This window comes from Leptosomus discolor, chromosome 2 (genome assembly GCF_034619465.1).
Source record: "Leptosomus discolor isolate bLepDis1 chromosome 2, bLepDis1.hap2, whole genome shotgun sequence".
Classification (NCBI taxonomy): Eukaryota; Metazoa; Chordata; class Aves; order Leptosomiformes; family Leptosomidae; genus Leptosomus; species Leptosomus discolor.
Window position 1 is genome coordinate 90,367,811 of NC_141392.1, and position 21,548 is coordinate 90,389,358.

The following is a 21,548-nucleotide window of genomic DNA, read 5'->3' on the forward strand; positions in this document are numbered from 1 at the left end:
CTTCTCTCAAAAACAATAAAATATTCATTTTGCTTATCTTCTACAAATATCTTAAAGCATCACTGATTGAACCTTACAGATAAGTATGTCAGGAGAATGTTCAAACAAAACCCAAATTGTTTAAGGATGACTGGGCTTGACAGACCAGATGAGAGGTAATTTAGGCAGGGAGAGCTGTCAACACAAAGTGTAGCAAAAGCATTCTGATTTCACATGATCACTGCAGCTTTTCATATTGACACAATAACTGCTAGGCACAAGGGTTTTTTCGCAGAAATGCTATCATTAGTTTTCCTTTCTTTCCACCATTCTAAATTCATTAGGAAAATTAGTTAAGTAAGAACAGACTAGCCAATGCACTTCTGTCAATCCATTCCATTCAGGCCACTGTGTACTGGCCACCGCATAAAGAAAACCCCAGCCTGACCTTTAAACTAAATCAGGTGATTGATACACGGTTTGGTTTTGGTTGGTTTTGTTTTGTTTTTTTTTTTTGCTTAGAGGGACTCTCTGGTACCAGAGAAAGATTTATAATAGCCGATTTCTTCCTCAAACCCAGTATGATTGCAGGAACAAGACACAGTCGGGATGTGATCTGCATAGCAACATAATTAATTCAAATTTTTAGGCAGAGCAAGAAGGAGGATCTACAGAAGTTGACTGTAAGCCAGTCAGCCAACGTCAAGTTCCTAGAAAGATGAGGCAAGCCATCCTTGATGCCATGTCCAAGAACACCAAGGACCGCAAGTTGTCTGGGAACAGCCAAGAGCAAGTCTTGCCTGATTAATGCCTTCTAAGATGAGATGTCACACCTGATGGACAAGGTGAGAACAGCAGATATTGTTTTACCAGGACTCTAGCAAGGCTACCAACAGCGTCCCATAGTCTCCCTTGAGCCAAGCTGGTGAAATGCAGGTTGAAAAAGCGAGCATGGGTGGAAAAACAGATGGATCAGGCAGGCTCAAAGGGTGATGGTCAGCAGGACAAAATCCAATTGGCAGCCAGTTACTAGATGTGTTCCTCAGTAATCAACGTTCATCAACATATTTTTATTAATGACCTTGATGATGGGATGGAGCACAGTTTCAGCAAGATTGCAAGTGACACCAAACTAGGGGGAAAGGACTGATAAGCTGGAACATGGAACAGCTATTCAGCGGCACCTCAGAAGCCAGAGAAACAGACTGACAAGAACCTCACGAAGCACAAGTCCTGCACCCAGGCTCCAAGCACCCCATGCACCAGTGCAAACTAGGTGCAGCCCGCTGGAAAGCAGCTCTGCGGAAAAGAAGCCAGGAATCTTGCTGGGCAACGAGCTGCATGCCAGGCAGCAGCACGTACTTCCAGCAAAGGCAGGGAATGGCATACTGGGCTGTGTTAGCAAGTCCAAGATCAGACTGGTTTTAAAGACTTAGCTTTCAATGTCTTTCTTTTGTGGTTTTGTAAATCTTATTCCATACATGACTCGAATGTAATTCTTGTCGGTTAATACTACAACTGGTAGTAATGTCCAGCTAATGAATTTTTCCTCAGCTCTCACTGTCATTTCTTTCACACATTTAAACTTTTCATGGATTTTCATTTAAAATATAAGTTTAAAAGGTAGGAACAGAAAATAGATACACCAAAGTCTGACAGATGCATTTTTGTCTGATTTTTTATTTGCTTTGAATGAACACTCTTGTGCTAAAGAATCATAACACATAACCCATGTTCATACTATATTAGTTCAAAAGAATAAAAGCCAAAAATAATTGGCATCAGCAAGGATTTCAGATTTAAAAAGAGTGAGCACAATACATTCCTTGTGTTACTCCTCTGTACTGTACTAGGAACTTTGTAATATTCCATCATTACAAAATGTGCTTGTGAAAGAATATAAAAATAGGCAAACAAAATAAAGACCAAAACACTCAAGCTCAGAACACACAGTGCATAAAGTACATTCCCATTGTATTTACCCAGTCATTAGCTATCTGTTTGCATTGTATATGGGGAAGCGCAAAGTAAACTAGAAAGTCTGCTTGCGTAGTCACTGACATCAGTATTGTAGGGTTATTAGACACTGGACAACCTTTTGCAAAAAGCTTTTACTATTTGAAATCTTTCTAAAATAACAGATATGGATTTACTGTGAGAACTCAGATAGTTCTATGCCCTCATTGCCCTGCTTTCCCTAATTAAAACTCTTTGCCTTGGTGGGCACAGTCCCAGGCGTTGCATGACAGTGGCAGCAAACATTCATGCCTTCTGCTAACGTAACACTTGCATTTCAATATATGATAGTTTAAAACCCATAAATGCAAGATGATGTATGCCTCTGTTTATCAAGTGACATTATTTGCCTCCTGTGCCCATCCCCAAGGCACCAAAAGCGTAAGGAAGAGTGGCCATGGCTGTGAAAACATCTGCAAGATCTGTTAATGATCTTCTAGAGAGCTGCAGCTCACATTGCCAAGTGGGAATGAGAAAGCAGGGAAAATGGCCCAGAATAGTAGCACGAACACATCCTTTTCAGTCCTAAAGAAACTATATAGGAGTAATTCAATATGATCTTTAGCACCAAACACAGACATGACTGTAGCAGAATGGCTACCGTAAACCTGTGTTTTTTGCAAGCGTGATTGTACAAGTATGAAGGCAGCATGCTTGCAAAAATCTTCCAAAAATTCTTTTTTTCCTATTATTTCTTGTTATCTAAAAAAAAAAGTGTTGTCAAAGTGTACAGGAAAAAAAAACCACACTTATGTAAGGCGCTTAATGCAATGACTGGCATGATTTTCCATTGATCAATGTATACCAGTAGTTCAGTATCGTTCATGTAATTTAATCCAGTTGAAATCTTGGGAAGAACAAAACTTTCACAAAAAGTTGAGGAATCTTTTTACAGTTAAAAAAAGAAAAAAATATGAATTCTTCCATTTTGGAAGCATATCAACATGATATTTATTTCACTGTTCATTTTCAAACTTGAAAATTGCCACTAAAATCTGCAGCCATATTTCTCCATTCTTTTTCCTTCTAATTTGTATACCCTAAGGTTCCATAAAGCACAACCATTGCCTCTTCATTCAGAGGAGAAAACAGGCACATGCTTTTAATCACTTCAGCTGTAAAGCCAAAATAAATAGAATTTGAAAACTCTTTACATCAGCCGTCTTCCTCAATGTTTTGTGTTTCTAACATACTTACTGATAATAAATTATGGCAAAATTAAAAGTGAACAGAGATTAGAAAATTTTGGAACTGACTAAGGAAAGCAATGGTGAATGTGTAAGGCTCCTAAGCAGTGGAGCTGCCTGGAACACAGCCAGGACTTTGCCTTTATGCCTTAGCATAAACTGTCGGTTGCAAGTAATAAAGGTATTGCACAATGCAGCTATTTCCAAGCAAACTGTTAAGGCTCCAGCATTTGAAGTGGGTGTAAATGACAGTTCCTAAAGAAAACTAGGGGGTTTCCTCCTAGCGCTCAACAGATATCAAGGGGGGGAAGGAGAAGATACCACCTTTGGCTTTTGTTCAAAATGATACTGTCATGTTCTATTCATGTTAACACATGTGTAAGCATAATATCCAGTGTGACTCCATTCTAGCCAATGGATTTGTACCAGAGGAAGGGTTTGGGGTGTTTTGGTACTTTGAACAATGTTTTTTGTCCTGTCATTTGTGGCTGTTCACATAGTACTTTCCCTCTCAGGAAGCAGATGCTTTGTATCATTCCCTACGGATATATTACACATGGATTGAACAAATTTACAGCTATTTGAAGAGGCTTTCCTCCCTTTGCTTGTGATGACGGGGAAAGCAAAAAGGAAACATAGTGTTTAACGCAGTCACCACAACTGAATAACTTGCCACCAGCAAAACGACCTGTACATCCAGTAAACCATGAAATAACAGCCTTTCCTAATGTTATCCCATGCTTTTAGAGCTTTTCAGTCTTTCCTCCTGACTGTTTCAGAGCAAAATTTGAAGTGCTTACTTTCACTGCGATCCTGGCTGTGATATCAGTGTGGTCACATTCAGTCAAGATAGAAGGAACCTATACATTGGCCCTTACATATTTCATCATTTACTTCAGCCTTGTTTTGAAACACTGCAACCACTGGCACCATTCATGTGTCTCTCAATGCTACCCAACCTTAACTGTTGCCGAATCAGGACCGGATTAAGATTCCCATTACGCAAGGTCTGACAATTAGCACTCACACCTCTCATATTTTAAAGTGCCAGACAACTTGTAGCGCAACGAGCACTGGGCTCCCAACTGAAGCCTGCACCATACCTGTTAGCACGCAAATCGAGGACTGGGATCTCTAATATTGCAAAGGGCTTTTCAAGTCAGATAAAGCTGAACTACTACTTCCAAAGATGTAAGTGATCTTCATCGTATTTTTAGCAGAACTCCCAGCTAATGACTCAGAGCAGGACTAACTGTATGCAGAACCACATCCCACAGTAAAATACCGAAGCATATGCAATCAAACAGCGTCTTTTTTTTCTTCCCCCCAGAAAAATATTTTAAAATGCCAGTGAGGAGGACTTACTTTTAATAGTATAAAATACAGGCATAATTAATATTTGTAAGGACTGAATAAAGAAACACTACCCACATAATTATAAAACTGTATAGCCTGTAAACTTCAATAACAAACCAAAACTCTATTTTATTTAACACTGTAAAACCATTTTATTTAAGATACTCTGCAATTTTATTTAACTGCCGGGCTGCAGTCAGATTAGGGAAGAGATTTGCTTTCGCAATGCATGTTTGTACACTTAGAGATACATTTCATTCTGATCACAGTGTCAGTTACTAGCACTGGAACGCAAGTTTCACTAGCAGATTTTTCTTTCCTCTTTAATTCAAATAGTGAAGTGTACTACCGCAACTCAGACCAGAAATTCCCTTTTACAGTATGAGGTCGCTTGGCTGTAAAAGTCTGAACAGTTTTCATAGCACAACTCTAGTATATACCACTATAATTCTATACTCCACTTGAAAACTGATATGTGGTATTTTCCTTGAAATTGCTAGCAGCTAATTTTATTATGCCATCTAGAGTGTATTTAGTTGTGGTGTTCAGAAGAAGCAATAATGAGTAATAGCCTCACCATGGGATCAGAGTGAGCTTTAGGTATTACTGCTTTTTATTAGACTGTTCACACACACTAAATACAAAATATATGCTCAGTTTAACAGAAAAAAAATATTGGTTTACCATAGTGGATATTCCTCTGTCCAACAAACATTGCATGCACAGTAGAGATTATTACATCTGCATCTTTTAACTAAATCCATTGCTGAAAAAGCAATGCTTTTAATCATAGGAGTCCAAAATTACATACTCACATAATCACAGAAGCCAGGCAACTTTCTATAAGTTAAGTCATTAAAAGGTGCACATCCCTGACATACAAAAACTCTAAATTTAGTATGGAAAGATGCCTGAAACACAGTTTGCAATAATTCTCGGCTACCCTTTTTCGCAAGCCGTCCCACCTATTAATAATGCTTGCTCTGGGGCAAGTTCAGCCCACGTGTGAGGAAATAAATCAGAGACAAGGAAATGAAAAGTAATTTTTATTCCAAATGTTAATTTTATTCTTATTTCAAAAGAAATTAAATCTCACTGTATTAGCATAATAGATTTCTGTACCTATAAGCATGATTTATGCACAAGCCAAGTATCAACCTCTGTCCCTGGTAAGCTGAATTTGATTATTTAATTTGTAAACTATGAAACACACCACTGTTAACCATGAAAGTGCTGATGTCTCAGAAGAAATAGGATACTCCCATAACTACAACCCATATTAAGAGAACCTTTTAAAGAACACAATTTTTATTGTCTTATTTTTAAAGCACTCTAAATTTAAAAGTTGTTTTCAAAACAGAAAATAAATAGGCATATAAGCACACAAAACCTAACTCCTTTTCAGCCACAGCAGTGCAAAGCCACTGCAGAAAAATCTGATCTCTCTCAAAAGGCACCTTGCTAATCGTTCATTCAGTCTAGAAAGGCATTTTTAAAGAGTTTTGAAATGCTGGCCTTGCTGAAGCTAACTAATGACTTGTTGATCTCAGTGGTTCAGTTGTCTTTGGACAGAAAACTTCAATACAGATAGATTAATACCAGTTACTAATGTCACTGTCAATGAGTTGTGATGCTTCTTTCCTTTTTCTTTCAGCACTTTCCTATGAAAATATATCACTATGTTAACATTCTTTTTGTCTTATTTGTTAAGCAGATGATTTATGGAATATAAACTTTAAAGTAAAAACTGGGAGATACTTAGATTAACTTTTTCATATACTCAATAATCACTCTATTTTTCACGAATGAGTAGAAGTTCTAAGAGAAAGAAGCTAACACGAATGTTTCAGTAAGCTTCAGGAAAGATGTGGGTTTTTGTAAATCAGGCCATATATTTAGGTAACTAAATACAGACTTCTTAATCTAACTACATGTATCATGTAGAAAGAAAGGAAAAAAAAAGACACCTTTGAAAAGAAAGCTACGTAGCAAAAGGACCGAAAAAAGGAAAACTGCGTAGTTTAACAAATGACATTTAAGATCAAAGGTTAAAAAAAATAAAATTACCTTTTCTGATTCTCTGCAACACACCCACCGTAACTGTGGGCTGTTTTTCAGAGGGTTGTGTGTTGTCCATAAATGCATTGCATTGCCTTGCATAACTTCCAGCAAGAAAAGACACACAGTTCTGAGAGTTAACTTGCATTTTTGAAGGACTGATGGACAATAAGAATCCTATTTTTTGCACGTAATTCAAATCCAGGATTCCTTCTTTACTGCTGCTTTTACCTTTTGATGTGGCATGGGTGCAATTTTGAAATGAATCATTGTCTTGAAGAAATCTGAGTCCTCTTAAAAAATGCACAACATTTTGACTATATTAGTCAAATAGCTTAAGATAAGTGCATCCCAGTTACAAGTTTACTCTAATAAGTAGCTGCTAAACAGCTTTGTTTATTTCTCCTAATACACAATAAACTCTGGTTATTCATACAACACAAAGTACAAAACCACATTAAGATTCTGATACAAGATTAGTCTTGTTGAATTTAGCAAAGAGAGCAAAAAACATGAGACAATTCCTTTCTAGAAGACACAGTGAGATTATTTTTTTATAATACATGGAAAATATTTGTAACACTAATACCAGAGTACATTCTTGGAATTTTCTTTGCCCAAAGACACTGCACTTTTCAGGTATTCACTTATATCGCAAGGTTATTCACTGGTGTGCATGCATCAGTTGAACAAAGGAAGGCACAAAAAAGCAAAGCACTAGTTTTTGCTGTAAAGAACTCAAGCTTTCCAATTCTACACATGTGCAATCAGTTAAAGAAAAAAAATTAACAGGTGACACTCCGGGCCTCTCTTCACACTGACTTGCAAAAGAAATGGAATACTAAAAAAAAAAAAAAGAGGCATTCAGAATGAAATCTTAATTCCACTGACTTCATCGCCTGGGCCTAGGTTTTCACGCCTGGTGACTTAGAGCCAAGCCCGTAGTGCCAGAGACATGTGGGGATGGAGAGGACACAGTATCCAGACTATGGCTCTGAAATCTCAGCAGCCTGTATTTCCTACCACCTGCCTGCCTAGGAGTTAGGTATTTTGTAATGCTACCTTCAGTAAAAAGACACATTTTCACTATATTCCTTCCTAGTCTGCAATACCCTAAATCTAGGGGAGTACTTTCTTTAAAATGCTCAGGAGAAATGGTACTTTTTCACCAAGCGATGAGAGAGAGCGAAACACTTCTCCCCCTGTCTTCCGACTTCCATCCAAGAGGATACTTACACTCCTCGGACATCAAAGTTACTGCACTGCGAGTCCTTTGTGCTCACTTAGTGCTTCTGCAAAACGCAGTTGGGTGATCAGAACTCCACTTGCCATAGCACGGACAGAAGGCACTTATTCAGTGATGACAGGGAGCAAAATATTATTTCCAAGCCAATGTACCTTAGGAGCAATTCCAGCTACACAGATCAACTTTTTCCAGACTTAGAAACTTCCATATATAGATTAATAAAACATGTTTTTGGCTCTTTGTAGAGCAACTTTTTCAGTTTTGACGGGTGTTTTATAAAATGACTGCTTCAATGTTCGGTACAGTGGAAGCAGAACGAGCTTCCTGACTCAGTCACGTCTAACATTAAATCCTCATTGATTTTTGCTCCTTGTGAGACAACCGGTAGAATGATTTGTGCTATGTGTGCCTATAACTGTTTCCTACTTAGATGTTCACTGTTAAGCGTGGTAACAGTAACAAACACTTCCAGCGGGATGTAGCTAGATGCCTGTCTGGCTGTTGCTCTGTCAATAAAGCTGCCTTTCAAAAATCCCACTTTGACAGCAAACACAGCACAACTACATAAAGCTTCCCAGGCACCGCCTAGATACAGTTCCTCATACCTACAACGAGGACAGTAACTCATGTTCACTCTCTTATGCTGGTGTTAGGGTATAAAGCGGACCTTTCACCAGCAGTCTAAAGCATTGTTGCAGATAAAGCCATAGGGACAGAGGGACATGCTGGGCTCTCTCCCAGCATTATTATTCTTCTCATGTAACTGACTGAAATCAGCAACTTTCTTTTTCTCAGGAACTAATTCTGGGTTTAATCTTCTACTCGGGAATTCTTACTTGTTTTAATTGCTTTTGTAGCCTTTTAATTGTACATCCCTACGTAATAGTGATGAACATGTGCCCACTTACATTCAGAAGGACTATCGGACAAAAAAAAAAGACTATTCCAAAATTTCTTCCTCTGTGCCTTTCTAAACTATCACACAGAAACTCAGCAGTGTCATAACTTATCCTTCAATCATATGTCCAGATTTGAGACTTTAAGCCAGGGTGACATTTGGGCACTGACAAGCTGTGTCTGTCCCCAGGGAGAGCAGGCAGTTCCCTCCTCAAGGACGCAGCAGAAGCTGCTATACTAGTTTTTTTAGGCAGTAAAACCGCAGTCTCCATTTTCTCTTCTGTATTAAAGATCTTAATGTAGCCAACAGCAACAGTATAAAATTCATGGCACTCTGGAAGGGCACAGAAGCGCAGAAGAGTTCAAGAGGCTCTTTTTACATCCTCTCCTATGAATACATTCAGCACAGAACTGAAATCATTTGATCTTGTGTGCATACATAAAACATCAATAAATACACACTGTTTTACAGGCCTTCCATGTATTAAACTTGTAAGAAATAAAACCCCCAATGTTCCTTATATATAGTATTCGAAAATCTTCAGTGATCCACTAACATGCAAGCAGATTTTTCTCAATTTTGTACTATATTTTTTTCCTCTATTCTGCATGGATTTTTATATACCACAGGCCACTCTAGCCATGCTACACTGATTTACATCTGTTGCTCTAAACTGATGGTCCAGCTAGACCAATTCTAATGGCCACATCAAAATACGAAAGACCAGAAAAACCCAGAACAATATGCTTTCGTGAATCACCACTTTACAACCCCAAACTTTTTAAGTAAGAAAGACAAGCTATTGAGTGTCTGCTCTGAAGAAGCAGAACTGACATACAGTGCAACTAAAAAACTCCACATAATTCTTTACCCTGCCTTGCCAGGGTGCCTTAGTACATATTCAGACGCTATACCTGTGGATAATAAAGTATTCTAGCATCCCATTGAAGTGTTTTGAGAACTGATGCCAAAGGTCAAGAGACTGTAACCACCCAAGAAGTTTTTTATAGCTCTAAAGCACTGGAAATTGGAAGAAAGGTCGTTACCACACTTTTACAGGGGACTCCTGGGCACGCCATCATAAACTGCTGTTCAAAGCTCCACTTACTTGGAGTTCTAAAGCAACCCATAACTCATTCGGAAGAAAAGATAATGCCAAACAAAATAAAGTAAGCCAAACAGTATTGTTAGGTTTTCAAGCAGAAGAGAAATTAACTCTCCTTGCATTAGTAATTACTTTGCAGAGTTGCCTTATTCTAGAGCCCTGCCACAGATCATCTTTTATCAGACTAGAGACAGTTTCAAAGCACTGCAAAGCCTACTAAAATGGAAGGGATTTTTTAATATTAATTTGAATTAAGCAACAAGTTGGCGATCTGACATGGTATAACATAAGAGCCTGCTCAGTAACAACTTTACATTTACCCAAAATTGCTATAGGAAAGTTCATAGTTTTGATGTCCTCCTAAATCATCATTAGTCATGTTTACATATGAGTTAAAAATTATGATGTTACTGCACTCTAATATGGTATTAAAGATAAAAGTGGAAAAATATCACCACATTACAGACCAGAACACATAGGCTATGCAGTCTACGGAAGGTTTTGTGCCCTCCTTACTATTTGGAGCAAAACCTTCTTTCTGTCCACTCCGTGGGTTATCAGAAACGTAATGTTAGAATCACAACATGGTTCTCATCAAAGCAGTTTGAATTAAAAATGTATTTCTGAAAATGCAAACTATACCTTAAACTATTTCCTTCCCCTAGAAGAATAATTTTAAACAGCTAGTCATATGAAATGCAAACAGGAAGGGAGTGCACAGCAAAGAGAAAATTTTAATTTTGCCTCAGTGCCTGTATTTTTGGTCCTTTTCAGAATTAGCATATGGAAGGCCAAACACATTGTTCAAAGTTATAAATCACAATGAATGAACATGGATGCACCACCAGGACAACGATGCTGGAGTTCACCCTCAGGCATATGAACATTTGCACGCCAAAATAAATACCAGAACATGGAAAAAATGTCCTCAGTAAATACACTAAGAGTATACCTAACCCTATACACTTGACTGATTAAGGTGAATCCAACACTGAACTTGTTCAGTAGCCAAAACTTTTGATTTCACTGAACCACAATGACTCTCAGCGTATTTTGCCCCTTTACTACTTTGTATTGTCCTGGGATAAACTCCTTGTGCCTCTTCAAGAATAAAAAAAAAAAAAAAAAGTAGTTGGCTGCACACTTGCATACCCCACCAATGCAGGAAAACCAGTTCAGACAGGAGAAGACAAACGGGGTTTGATGCATCTGGAAGAAATGCTGCCCTCTAAGAGACAGCACAGCTGAAAATGGGACAGCAGAGGGATATTTTGCTTCAGTGCCAAAAACATTTATTCGATATGTTGCTTGAAAATATCTAACTCTACAGAAAGTATACAAGCTAATGACAAGGTTTAAAAATCTTTTTTTCCGGGTTAATGCTTTCATAAAAAGTGCCTGATCTTGCCAGGTGCTGCCTACCACCAATGCCTGTCTGGAGAAGCGGGCAGCTTCAAGTTGCCTGTGGTCTTGAGCCTTCCCTGCTCCATCCATGGTGAGCTGGCACACAGCTGTCATCTGAGTCACCCTTTTTGTCTGTAAACTCTGATCCCAAGCAGCAAAGCTGGCGTGTGCAGCCCACTACCAGAAGGCAGGCATTTATTCTCACACACTGGGAATGGCCCCCCAACACCTTACAGGTGGCCTTGCTCTCTCACTTATTAAAGACTCCTTATAAGGCAGCACTTACTGTCCTTCTCCTTTCAGTGCCTATGGAAACTGCCAAGCTCCTGCCTCATTCTTGCCTCTACCTCTCCAGAGAAGGGAAAAAAGAAACAGCTTTAAGCTCCTGCCAGCAGTGAGGATACTCCCATGGTGCATGGGAAAAGCTTACTCCAATCCATAATTTTTATACAGGACAGACCCAAAGCCAAGTAGGAAGGGCACACTCTCACTGCGTAGAAAACCATATCCAAATCAGCATCAGTGGGGTTCAAGCTTGGGTTAATCATTTGTCATCAGAAGGACATGCCATGAGTGGCTGGCTGAACAACTGCCTCCAGGCAAGGCAGCCAGGGCACTGGTTTGTGTCCCGTCTGATGCAGGGAATGAGACTCTGTGTGTGTGTGTGTCCCCCCCCAAAAAAAAAAAAAAAAAGAAGAAAGAAGAGCAAGTGTGCAAGAGAAACCCCACAGCTGGGACATCTCTTAGCACATGTGCCCACTCCTGCATGGACCTTTTCATGAAGTGTTCCACAGAAGCTGGAGAGACTCAAAGCTGAGCTGCAGATGAATAAGACATTTTGATTTTTCTGTGTCTAGAGACTAGACTAATTGGACCGTGTTTACAACTTTAGAGAGTGCATTTTGGGGCAGGTTTCATAAAAATCCTCCATAATCTTTGAGCACTTCGTTTTCCAACTTGAATGTTATTTTAGGATTTGGGGTTGTTTGCTTGTTTTAAGAAACATATTTGGGAGTTTTACACAGTACAGACAGATTACTGTGTGCCCCGTTTAATATTTGGCTATATTTGATTCATTAAATCATTTTTCTCTTCCCAGTACTGAATTTATTCCAACCTAGAGGAACAAAACACTCCCTTGTAGCCTGAACTGATAACACATGTCACTATTCTAATGATTTTCTGTTTGCATTTTAGAGAAATTTGTTCCTCGCTATGTCCACCCAAAATAAAATAAACATGCATAAAGTCTCACAAGTAAATTGGACTTTATGCCATGATAACACCAAAGAAAGCTTCTTAGAAGTCCATTGATCTTTTGCTGCATTTCTTATAGTTACGAAACAAGACTTCTCTACGGGTCATAGGTATTAGAACATGAAACTAGATGAAAATTAAGATACTTCCACACAGTGAGTCAAACAGTATAGTAAGAGACTTTGGTGTACCATCCAAAACAATTTTGGCCTCAAAAAGTTAGTATGGAGAAAGTACAGACACCACCCTATAAACAGGTATTGTTTTTTAGATTTTGGTTTCCTTTTAAAAGAGATACAGGTTTAGAAAAATACCACTTCTGCCAGACAAACACAACAACCAAATCCCTACAGCAGGGCTTGCAAGCCCCAGGTACTGTGCAGGCACTGTAGCAATGAGGGCAAAGGCCAAGAAGGGGGCACGCAGTGGTGGGGCACAAGGCACAAAACCTGTTCTTCTATTTACAAAATAAAACAGAAAATCTCAAATATTTATTGCTGTATCCAAGCTCTTTAGAAAGCTCCTTAAGATACAGAATAACTCTTAGTTTCATAATTAGTATAAAAGAGTCACATTAAATTCATAAGTCAAATTCCTAATATGAAAGATTATCTTTTATATTGATGTTACCGAATTTTTCAGTATCGCTGATGAATCTTACCTTTTTAACATTTATTGTAGTACATAAACTTCAGGGTTTATTGATGAATAACACAGATTTATTCCCTTTAGGAAATCTTGGGTTTGTAACATTTTGTCTATTCATTTTTATTTGCTACACTGCTTATCAGAATATGTTGATGATATTCAATATATGCAAGACTTCAGACTTGCATAGCAGAAATTGCTTGTAGTTCATGCTGCATCATAAATTGGGGGTTTGCTGAACTAGCTACATTCACATTTTATAAAGACAAGGAACATCTTCATGCACTTTTCACATCACTTTTGACTCAAGTCACTGAATGGCAACTTTATGTTGATATTTCCCATACTACTCCCAACTCCTTAGTTGGGAAATAACATTATTCTGACTTATTTCTATATGTTTTGATTTTATTTCCTTCAAATCACTGCTCTTTTTCTATGGTATTACTATACATTTTATGCCCTCCTTGAATTTACTTCCCTATGTTTAGTCCAGCTTTTCTTTATTTTCTATACCAGCATTTCCTAGATCGTACTCCGAGTGACAGAAACTGATGTTGTGATATATAAAAACCAGGCTTTTATAGCTTGTGATTATTGCTAGATGGGCTAAAAGAGTGAAAGTGGCAAAGTTAAATAGGATAGTAAGTGAAGGACTACATTGTGTCAATATTTCATCTCTTCCAATTTTACTGCCTATTGTGACTGCGTCAAAGCAAAGTTAAAAAACATCAATTCACATTTAATAATTTTCTTATGTCAGCTGAACAACCATACTCCTGTACCTGCATATTTTAGGGTGCCTTTTTCATAGGTATTCATGTTACACTTAGTCCAGAGCCTCTTTGTCTAGCCATTCCACGAAATGGTACTCTGTGAAAAAACTCCGTGTCCTATGAAAAGCTGTCCAGGCTGGCCTGTGCTCAATCATCCTTCTAATCAACTTGGAAAAACGTGTTTGAGTCTCCTATTGTTTTTCCAACTGAAGAGAGAATTATTTAAAACTTCCTTCGTTTCTATAATTAAGTAGTTCTAACAAGTTGTAACTCAAACTCCTCCAACTTCTTGAGATGCATACATTCCATTGCATCTCAACAGTCAGTTTAATTTGCCTCAACACATATTGTGAGAATGAAATAATTCAAATATAAATTAATAACAATTACATCGGAAGCATTGCTTTCAATAAAGACAGACTTTAAAACAGGCTTATGGTCTGTTCATTAAAATTAGATTTTGAGTGGTACTGGCACCGAATTTTATGTTATTCACCATAATTTCAAAATAAATCCCACAGATCCTATTAAGTGGTTCCTTTTGCACCAAGTACAGACACAGATACATAACCTGAAACTCAAACCTGGTCTTGCAAATATTTTGGAGTACTGCATTGCAATCACTTCCCCAAAGCACCACAAAGAGCCATGGAGGACTGCCACAGCTTCATTGATAAACTCCACCTTAACTTCTGCTCATGAGAAAACTGAAAAAAATAGGACTGTGTGAAATATCTCAACAACCCAAATGCTAAAGACACATAATGTAATGGTATGAAAAATTATTCAGTCCAAACATCTTGAAAGCGTTTTGTTGGAAAGGTGAATTTTTTTTAGGAAAAATAATAGTTATTTAAGAATGTTCCTGCCCAATATCACCCTTAGGGCTATTTTACTTTAAATGTCCATACTGCTGAAATAATTGAATTATTTCGTTGTTGTTCGAGCTTTTTTTTTGTTTTGGCACATTCTATGGTAACCTGCTTTATAATAAAATTGCCATGAAACTTTTACATCTTTGAAAGGTATTTCGAGACATAACCACTATTGCTTTTCCTGAAATTCTTCTTGCAAAAATAGCTCATCTAGTAGTTTCTCCTAATGTCATACACCAGCAGGAAATTACACCACTTACTGGAGATTAGGCCTTATTTTGCAGCAGCAGGAGGCAATCTAAAGCACCACCAATCCAAACAGACTGATATTATTATATCAAATTTTTAGGTACAGAACTGAAGAATTGAAAAAAAAAAAAAAAATCACATAACTCAATCATCAGAAACAGGTTATTTCATTGAATCTGCTGGGACCTATCCTCTCATTAATATCAATCTTTTGGAAGATTGAAACCCCCGTGTAACTCTGAGAAACACACTGCGTCCTCTGGAAGGACTCCTGAGGACTGAGCTCTGTTCACCTGTACATTTCTTTGGCAGCTGATCAAACATCCCCTGTTCCCCAGATCCTCACAAGGCGTAGCCAGATGCCCAGGAACAAAGTAGTGACTGGCCAATAAGAAAAGGAACTGCACTAAGACAAAAAAACACAATTAAAGCAGAATTGCTCTTTCTTGCAAGAATGAAGAAAGTATGTTCCTTTTCTAATCTGGGGAATCCTCTACAAAAAACACTGTGCAGACTTCTAGATGATCTTTCGAGGTCCCTTCTAACCACTAACATTCTGTGATTCAGTGACTTGTTATTTTATAGGTGGCAATGATCTGTACCAGGCCAGCTAACACCTTTCTTTAGTCACGTGTATTTCTTGTATTTTAGTAACTGCACACATTTTCATGTATATTCTGCTATAATGTTATTGATGTACAGAAAGATCAAAATTCCTAAATGAAATTGTAAATTCTTTAAATGTGAACATTCAAAATTAGTAAAACATTTTCTATTTTTTGGTATTTTAGCTATTATTTGTAAAGAATAGGTAGAAATCGCCAAGACCTTCCTGTGACATGCATTTTCTTTATTTGCAAGATCAATGCCAGACGGTATGTGCTAATTCCCTACATTTATTTCAGTCCTATCAGAAAATAGCAACCACTATATCATTATAACCATAACACAACCTTCCCACATATAGTCCCACAGAAAGCAGAAATGGAAGAACACCTTTGATGTACAAGCCCTAAAAACCAGGAAATTAATAATCAAGCCACTAGTCAGTACACGCACCCTTTCCCAACAGGCACATACCTTCAACTATACCCTATAAATTTCCCTAGCATCTTATTTCTGTTCTCCTCAATTTCCAATTTCTAAACATATTCTCCACTAAATTGCCTTCACTCCTCAGAGCCTCAGTACAGGTTTTGTAAAAGAGTTTGGAAAAATAAGAAGAAAGGTGACCTGAATAACAAGAACATTACATATTGTACAATGCCAATTCAGTGCTGACAAAGTCTTGCAGTCAAGCAGTTGCCATTTATTGGACCCAAATGTGCCAGAAATTAAGCAGAATCGCCCCTAATGTTCAAAACAGTGTGCACATTCTATCATACACAGAAGCTACATAAAACCAACAAATGGCAAGAACTGCTTATTATATTAGTAACTATCAAAAAATTCAGGTTGTTTTGTTGTTTTTTTTTTTTAAAAAAAGCTATTTGTTTCAGGCTTACATGAAATTTCTCTCAAAATTGTCTAATTCAAAAACAGTTTTAATGAATTATCAGACAGCATTCTTCAGATTACCATGAAATTTTCAGCCATATCCAAATTTCAAAAACTCTCTTCTAAGACATTAAGTACAAACAATATACGTGTTTGAGATTTCATGTTGAAAGGCCACCTGCTTTCAGAGGAAAAAAAATAGTTTCATTTAAATTCTTCATAAAACAGAATCTGAGAATTCTCTTCAAATCTGATATGTTGCTTAGAGCACAATATGATTCAACAAACCTTCAGTGTAAGTTTAGCTTTCTAATATAATACATCCGAGAGTAAAAGACAAGTAATTTTCAAATAATACGAAAAGATGATGGTAATGACTTATTAAAGAAAAAAAGATCACATTTGAGTTAGTTCTGGATGAGCCTGTCAGTAACTACTCATTGTTGAAACCCAAACCTTTGAAATTATGTTTGGATTCTTTATCCCCTTACACTGCAAGTTCAACAGGAGTGCTCCATTCAGAAGGAACTCATCTTTCTACAAAGAGATCAATACAGCTACGCTTAAAATCTCATCCCAGTAAAAGCAACCTAGGGTAATAATCCATCTGCAAGAAAAAAGCAAGACATTGCAACTTAAATTGGAACACTGATGACTCAGTAGCAGCTACAAATCAAGAGATCTGATAAAAGGGTTATCAACTGTTGCAAGCATGAAAGACTTCTAAAATCATGTTCTTTACGTAACTGAGTTCATTCTCCCTTGTAGAACCTACTGTTTCATAGTCCCCTACTAAGTCTTGCACTTCTTTCTGAAATTGTGTCACATCATCATCTTCGTTTTATTGATAAAACAAGAATGATAAGGAGGAAGTGGGATTACAAACTACTGCTCTGTAAGGTAGCTTTTTACCACAGGGGCACTACTGAAAGACAGCCACAGGATTAAAGCTTAACCTAATTTCAGAAACATCGCCTTAATTGGATAAACAACATGAATATAAGTTGGTCAACCTCACCTATCAGTAGCTCTGGAACAGCAGAAATTTAAAAGGTGAAACATTACAAATTAATTAAAATAAAGCGCTTACGAGATTAACAAAAGTGAAAGGTAGAATAATAACACATTACCACATGCACTTGCATTACCCTGATATATATTCCTAAAACCAAGATGCTCCATTTCTCCAGTTACTGGTGCATGCACACACAAGACCCTACTCACAGTCCCACTCCATCTGCTGGGACAGACATCCAGCCCAGCTTACAAGCCACCACAGACAGACACAGAAGTTGTAGATCCCTGCAGTAACTGGGCTTTGACACCTTAGTCTGTCCAGCAGCTTGCCCTGGATCCTTGATCTCCCTTGCTGTCTCTCTCACTGCTAGACACATACCAACAGGTCACTCAGTTGACCCCAGACCCCACGGTCTCTCAAGTAGATGGCTTGGACATCCTGGTTCCTCCAGTAGCCAACTTCATCAGCTGATTCACTTAACCTACCCCCAAGTAGACCAGCTTGATTTTTTTCCTAGTGACAGACACTGACACGCTCACCCACTGCCAGCCTGGCACCCTGGGCACACTGGTCCCCACGACTCATGCTCTGACTCCAGTGGCTGGCACTTAGACCTCCATATACACACATGCACACAGAACAGAAAGAGTCTCACCCAGGAAAATAGTGAGAAATGGTATTTAATGAGAAGGCAGGACACACCATGCTGATCAGGCACAGGGCACGACCAGTGATACCAACCGGCCTGTTTACATGCAGCCAGTCCTTTTTATCCCCTTATCTCTCAATTTTCCCTTATCTATTCCTCTCCAAACCACCTCAGGTCCCCACATCTCCCCACCTTTGGTTCCTGCCCTAAACATCCCGTAAGTCTTGTATGATTCCAAAACGCTCCTCCCTGCATCCCGTAATAAGTCCCAAACACTAGCAGGCAGCAACCCCTCTCAGTCTGCAGAGTGCTCCAGAGTGTCCCTGACTCCTGGTGCTGGGTGTCCTGGTCCTGGCCCATGGAGCTGAGGCTGGGGACAGCCCTGGCAAGAACTGAATCAGGGGTTCCGTTTCCTGGACTGGGTTATTGGGGTTCCCCTGTCTGCCACTGTGCCTCTGGGTTCCTTTGCACGTGTGTGTGTAAACCAGACTTTTATCACACAATGTAACATAATCTACTCCTGTTCCCCTTTTCGCTCCTTCTCATCCCTCTTTGAAAACATCCCGTTTCTTTTTTCTTTTTCATTATTTTTTTCCTTTTTTTTAAAAAAAAAAAATAAAAAATACTGGATTTACATTCTTCTATATTACAAGTGATTCACATACTGCTGATTTCCACACCCAATGCCTCATTATTTTGGAAGTGTCATCTCAGTGGGCGCTTCTCCAAGGCTTCTCAAACTGTGCTCCAACCACATGCCTTAAGCAAAAGTTTAGTGCTCTCTCTGCTGAATATGACAGTTTTGCAAGCTTTTATACAGAATATAATCAATATGAAGTATTAACTGTACCTGTATTGAATTTATCCTATCATCTGTTGCTCACTTTGGAATACCCGTTGAGATCATGTATGAAACATCGGTACAAAGGGCAAAGTCATATCACAGAGTTTTAACTACACTACTTCATCCTGTTCCTACTCTTATGTGTTTGAGAAATCAAAGTAAATGACTACTTAATGCAATAATGTGCCCCTTCAAAATCTTCTGTATTTGACAAAGAACAAATCTTATTTAATATGCTCTCCAAATGCTGCTTTTAATCTCTCAAACGCAAAAAGAAAACTGTTCAATATAGTTTTCTCCTATAGTTCATGAGTGAAAGCTATCATTTCCATTCGTACTCTTTTCCTGGAAGTGTACATCACCATGAAGTGTTTGTGACAGTTAAGTTCTAAAATAACTTACGTACTTTTATTCACCTTATTTCTAAAAGAGACCTCACAGCAAGGATGGAATAACAATATGGAAACTAACCATCTAATCCAACTGGACACACTTTATTGAAGTCTTATTACTTCCACGTGTAAGAGGAAACTAAAGCCAACTGCAACCCCCATTTTTTTTGGCATTCTCAGTATGCATGGTATCCAGCAAAAGAGAATTTCACTTTTCATTTATATTTTTATAGTACAGTGATATTAGACATATGGACTTAACTTGATCCTTTAGAGATCAAGTGTTTTAACTGAATAAAAAAAGCAAGATCTTTATTATGCCTAAAGCAATACCGTTCTTGAAAAAGTCGTAATGCTTTGTAAATATTATTCTAATATTTTTTGCAGTATGAATATTCTTAAAAATATTAGTATCAAAATTTTAGTATGGATGAGAAAATCTTCAAGAACGGATATAAAGAGTAATGATAATATGGTTATAACATGGATTCAAGTCAAACAATTTACATGAAAGAAATTTGCCATGGATAAATTCAATGCCAAAGAGTTATATTTCAATTTATTCTGAGTTAGCACGTATGATAAATTAACTAATATTTCTCAAGATACAAATCCTAGTCTCCTAACAAATATGAATATAAAATTATGAGCTACTGTCATGAAATAAATATTTGCTTTCAATATTGACAGAAATAAATAGCCCCTTATTAAAGCACTGAAAACTTTCTTTCCTAAATAAGTGCTATTTGTCAAGACACACCTTTGATATGAACAACAACCCCAAGATGGATCCACCAGGTAAGTACCTTTCTCAGCAGACATCTGAGGAGATTAAAAACTCATGTTGTAGTTTCAGCAACATATTGAGTATCCCATGCTCTTCCAATAATATTTCCTGATAAGCTTTTTTTCTTTTCAACTCACTTTTTTTCTCCAACACATATGCCAGTTGTTATGCCAGTACATTATGAGACTGCTGCACGGCTTAGAATAGTGTTCTCCCCAAGTGTTACTAACAACACAAGACACTAAAAGACAGGCTCCTTTGGTTGAGTTTATTTCACAATTTTCTAAGAATTTACGAAAAATCATCACTTTCAACACTCATGGTTGGCAGTACCTTATGACTTTATTAAACCTATTTCAATCAAAGAGACTACCTATAAAAGAAGGAAGTCAAATACTAATTACTTAGAAAGATGATAAATATTTGGTCTTAATGGAGAAAAAATTTCGGTAGAAAAAATGAATGACCTTCATATAATTATATTAAAATTAATTCAATTACTCTTTAAAAGAAATTGTATCACAACGATCATGAAACATAGTTATCTGATTTCTTATGCATATTTAATTCAAAATCAAATTCCTAGAACAATTAACTCTATTCCTTCCTACAAAAAGGCTAATTCCCAAGTTTTAACTACTACCTGTATGATTTGTGGTTTGTGAATTTTAGAATCCCATTTATCTCTAGTCTTATGACTTAACTACTCTAAGAATAGAATAATAAGAAAATAGTAATGAGACAGTGATGGACCCAGTTAGTTTAGATATTTCTATAAACCAGTATCACTGATGTGCATAGGAAAGAAGCAAAGTTAAGGGGAAAATCTGTATGCAAGTACAGATACATGTCAGAAAGCTCAAAAAGACTTCCAAAAAGTTAAAGTCTGATGCTCCAGAGAACTGACACTGATGTACATCTCAACCTTTCAAAGCTGCTCTGTGCATACAAGCTCTACACATGTGTGAGCATCACCACAACTATACATGAACCACTTTTGCAGACTGCTTTCCTAATGAGGTCTCTGAACACTGTGCCTAACACCCCACTAGACTGTACTGTACCTGGGTGCTTTTTCTGTGTCTGATTTCAACATTCCTTGCGTGTATTTTTAAGAAGCTTTGGGGATAAAAAGATGAGAAAGGTGAAAAAAGTGCATTAAAACAGACTATACATAAAGATTTTTCTTTTGCATCTGACAGGTCACCCTTCCTGCTTTTCAGTGAAAGTTAAATTCCAGTTGAGCAGATGCTATGCACAGTGCCTGGTAGGTACATGGTTTCTCAGCTGTTCAGATAAAGTAACGC

The 21,548-nt window shown here is 37.7% G+C and overlaps 1 protein-coding gene across 2 annotated transcripts in view; it reads right to left on the minus strand.

Annotated features, from left to right (window-relative positions):
- Positions 1-21,548, minus strand: part of BCKDHB (branched chain keto acid dehydrogenase E1 subunit beta) — a 131,181-nt gene that overhangs the window by 27,763 nt on the left and 81,870 nt on the right. The gene's annotated exons all lie outside the window — the stretch shown is intronic.